We start from the raw sequence: 4,569 nt of genomic DNA on the forward strand, positions 1-4,569 counted from the left end.
GTTTAACCATGGCTTTCTGTTTCTTAGGTTGTGTTGTAACTGGTACCTCTACAGTGGTAGGGTCTTCAGTTTCTATTTCGGTATCTAGTAAAATAGCAGGTGTAGGGGCTACTGGTTGGGTAACTATAGGCATAGTTACTTTGTTATCAACCACTCTGCCAGAACGGAGAGTGGTGATGGCCTTTAGCTCACCTACATTTTCATATTCATTACTAGTATTATCGGTTACCTCAAAGGCTGTATTTGTTGTTTTAGGATTAGGTATTTCGTGACTTGGAAACACACCTTTGGGTTGGGCTTTATCTTGAGCCAACTGTTGGGTTAAATTATTAACGGATTGTAGAAGATGTTGGCTATATTCAGCCATGGTTTGGAAAAGTTTTTGGCTTACTTATATGAAGGTGTCAAGACGATTCGGTTGTGTGGGTGTAGTAGTCACGGGTGGTGTGACTGGAACTATTTCACTTGAATTATTTATTGGTGGATTTTGATAGTTATTATTTACCGGAACGATACCTCTATTAACATTATAATTATTATAACTACCATGACTTTGTGCTTGACGTTGTCGAGGTTGCACTTGGTTGTTATATTTATTAAAATTACCCTGACCCTGTCCTTGTCGTGGTGGAGCTTGGTTAAAACTTTGTGTTGGCCTAACATATTGATTATTGTACCCTGGAGGTGTGACGTGTTGGTTATTTCTCCAACCAAAGTTGGGATTTTGTCTCCAAGGGGCTTTAGGTTCACTATTAATGGAACAAGCCTGTTCATAGGCTATTGGAAAGTGGGAGTCGGGATGCTCAGGGCTCCAACAGAAACTACATGGATTTGAATTTACGTTCATGACGGGGATAGGCTTTTGTTGAACAGAAATGGCCTCTACCTTTTTAGTGAGTGATTCGATTAGAGTTTTAAGCTCAAGACCATGTTTAATTTCAAACATATCGGCGGCCTTAACTGTATTTGATGAACTAGCGGAGCGGTGGATATCATCACTACCCCCCCCCCCCAGTTGTTATTTCGCTTAGTTTGATCCTCTAAAAATTTATATGCCTCGAGGCTCCTTTGCTTAAGAAACTACCCCCATTCATTATGTCAGGACTTCTTTTTGGTGGTGTAGAAGTCCTTTGAAAAAAGGCACGAACTAACGTGTCTTTTCGCTAAGTTATGATGTGGACACTCTATAAGGAGATCGGTGAAACGATTCCAAGCCTCGAAAATGTTTCATGAGGATTTTGTGAAAAGAAATGAATCTTGGAAAGCATCTCATCCGTCTTTAGGGGTGGGTAAAATGTTCCATAAACAAATTTGAACAAGTTTAGCCCACGAGTCCACAAAATTAGGCGTTTGGGCAGTTAACCAAGACGCCGCCTTTATCCGCTAAGGTGAAAGGGAATACCCGAGTTTAATTTGTTCCGCACCAACCGTAGGATGGTGGAATGTTGTTAGGACTTGTTCAATCCTACGCGTATAAGCCGATAAGGTTTTTCATGGTCTAATCCATGAAAAACGGGTAACAAATTAAAATATTTGGGGGATTCGGAAATCCCCATCGGTCCGCTAGAACGATGCAAGATTTGGGGCAATCGGTCAAGGCTTTGTAGAAGTCAGAGAAAGGAGTCTCTTCCTCATCGGGCATTGTGTCAGGCGATGTGTGTGAAATAGTAGCTAGAGGTGTAGTGGGTGGTATACTAGATAGACTTGTTTGTTGACATTGTTGTGTAATTACGCTCGGTGTTTTTGTTCGCCGGACCTTAATCTCATACAAGGCTAAAACCATATTTAGCTCAACACATCAACACTCCAAACAATTCGATATACTAGTATAAACCTCTAACGAGGAGATGCGAGGTCGCGGAAGAAAGGGAACCGATTACGTCCTTGCTTCGCTTTTATGAATAGCGTCTTGTTTACGGCGTGTTGAGTGTATATAACAAGTTAGAACACTGAAAAACTTGAAAAATCAAAGTTCGAGTCAAAACTGTAGAATTCCGGAAAATTAGCAAAGGCGGCTGGTGCATCTCATAGAAGGTCGATGCGGCTCCATGTAATTTTCAAATTACAGTGTTTTTAGGGCGGGTCGCTCAATGTTCCAAGCTATAAGGCGTAGCTGCGCTCCTTATAGGCGCGGTCGCGCTCAGTGTATTTTTGTCCGGAACTTTTCAACGCTAAATCGGAAAACCACAGTATGAATCAAACAAGGGTGGGTGGGTGAAATGGGACTTTAAAAAAAAGTACTTACTCTACGAAAACAATGCCAAAGTGAAACTAAGATGGCAGCGACGCCATTTGATAAAATATAAAATGAATAGTTTACCTACGAAATGAACGATGAACTCAAAACGTAAGTAAACTAAAACCCCGGCAGCGTTGAAAAGAGCCCAAAACTGTAGTTTTAACCCTGTAACAGTCATACTATTAGACCAATTATGTGAGTAATAATTAAGAGTTAACACTGATTACGTGTTTTTATGCATTTCAGGTTTCAAAGTCCATTATGTGCAGAAATGTGCCACTTTAGCGAGATAAAGGAGAAAAGGTCGGTTACTAAGGATTTCCGTGATTAAAGGCCAAGATTCAAGAAGACAAAGCCTTTCTAAAGCCCGGTCAAAAGCTGAAAAGTCGACGCGGGCAGAAACAGCACACAAAGTCAGCAGAACTTTCGAAGGCCATATCTTTGGACTCAGACCTAGGAATGGGTCCTACCTTATGTTAAAACGACCGGCTCGGAAAGAGCTTTCCAATGGTCTGAGCCTTGATCCAATAAGAGGAGCAAAATCGGACGAAAGGTCTGTTGAAGCCAACAGCAGCTGAAGAGGCCTTTTTGGACTGAAAGAATTGGGTTTTGGGCCTGATTCTCTGGCCCAAAACATGGCTCCAAGCCCATGCACGATTTTTGGATCTGAATGTATAAAAACCAAAGCTTCAGCTCTTTGTTCTGGTAGATAGTTAATGGTAGATAGTTAGGTTAGAAAATAAGTTATGTTAGGAAGCTAATGTTAATGGAGTTTAGGGTTAGAAAAAGATAGATCTAGATTAGTTTTTTAGATCTAGATCTAGTTTTTTTACATTCATTCAATTAGTTAGTTTAGAATCATATTTTAGTTTTTAGAATAAAGTATTAGTTCTTCATTTCAATTTAGATTATTGCTTAAATTCTTATTTAGATTTAGTTGTCCTAAATTCATAATTAGTTATTCGCAATCTTAGTTCTAAATTAGTTTTAATTTCAGTTTAATTTAATTATGTCTTATTGTTATTATTGTTCTTGTGATGGGAATGGTAGTATAGAAATTTCACATCAAATCATTACTCTCACCATTGTTCCTTTTGGGTTTGAGTAGTTGAATTCGATTTAAGTCAAGAGAGTTAAGAGTGGACGAATCCTGACTCTTTCATATTACTTCATTATTGAGAGTAGGAATATTGATATAAAACACGTATTTAAGTAAATTGATTATTTGTGTTTACACATAGATAGTTAGAATACGTAAAATCATTTTTATCAAATGGCGCCGCTACCATCTTAGTTTCACTTTCGCATTATTTTCGTAGAGTAAGTACTTTTCTTAAAGTCCCATTTCACCCACCCACCCTTGTTTGATTCATACTGTGGTTTTCCGACTCAGCGTTGAAAAGTTACGGACAAAAATACACTGAGCGCGACCGCGCCTATAAGGAGCGCACCTGCGCCCTATAGCCTGGAACATTGAGCGCGACCCGCCCCCGTGTGGAGTGTGACCCACCCTAAAAACACTGTAATTTGAAAATTACACGGAGCGCGACCGCGCCCTATGAGAGCGCACCCGCGCCCTTTGCTAATTTTTCCAGAATTCTACAGTTTTGACTCGAACTTTGATTTTTCAAGTTTTTCAGTGTTCTAACTTCTTATATACACTGAACACGCGTAAACAAGACGCTATTCATAAGCAAAGCAAGGACGCAATCAAGTATTCCTTTCTTCCGCACCTCGCATCTCCTGTTAGAGGTTTATACTAGTATATCAGAATTGTTTGGAGTATGATGTGTTTAGGTAAATTTGGTTTTAGCCTTGTATGAGATTAAGGTCTGGCCGAACAAAAACACCGAATGTAATTACACAACAACATCAACAAACAAGTCTATCTAGTATACCACCCACTACACCTCTAGCTACTATTTCACACACATCACCTAACACAATGCCCGACGAAGAAGAGACTCCTCTCTCTGACTTCTACAAAGCCTTGGCGATAGCCCCAAATCTTGCATCGTTTTCTAGAGACCGATTGGGGATTTCGAATCCCCAAATATTTTAATTTGTTACCCGCTTTTCATGGATTAGACCATGAAAAACCTTATCGGCACACATCGTAGGATTGAACAAGTCCTAACAACATTCCACCATCCTACGGTTGGTGCGGAACAAATTAAACTCGGGGTATTCCCTTTCACCTTAGCCCGATAAAGGCGGCGTCTTGGTTAACGCCCAAATGCCTAATTACGTGGACTCATGGGCTAAACTTGTTCAAATTTGTTTATGGAACATTTTTACCCACCCCTAAAAGACGGATGAGATGCTTTCCA

At 40.0% G+C, this 4,569-nt stretch overlaps 1 pseudogene; it reads left to right on the forward strand.

Annotated features, from left to right (window-relative positions):
• The first annotated feature begins 1,165 nt into the window (after positions 1 to 1,165).
• LOC147504161 (small nucleolar RNA R71) lies at positions 1,166 to 1,258 on the forward strand (annotated as a pseudogene).
• Positions 1,259 to 4,569: the final 3,311 nt, after the last annotated feature.

The sequence above is a fragment of the Coptis chinensis genome, chromosome 4 (assembly GCF_015680905.1).
Source record: "Coptis chinensis isolate HL-2020 chromosome 4, ASM1568090v1, whole genome shotgun sequence".
Classification (NCBI taxonomy): Eukaryota; Viridiplantae; Streptophyta; class Magnoliopsida; order Ranunculales; family Ranunculaceae; genus Coptis; species Coptis chinensis.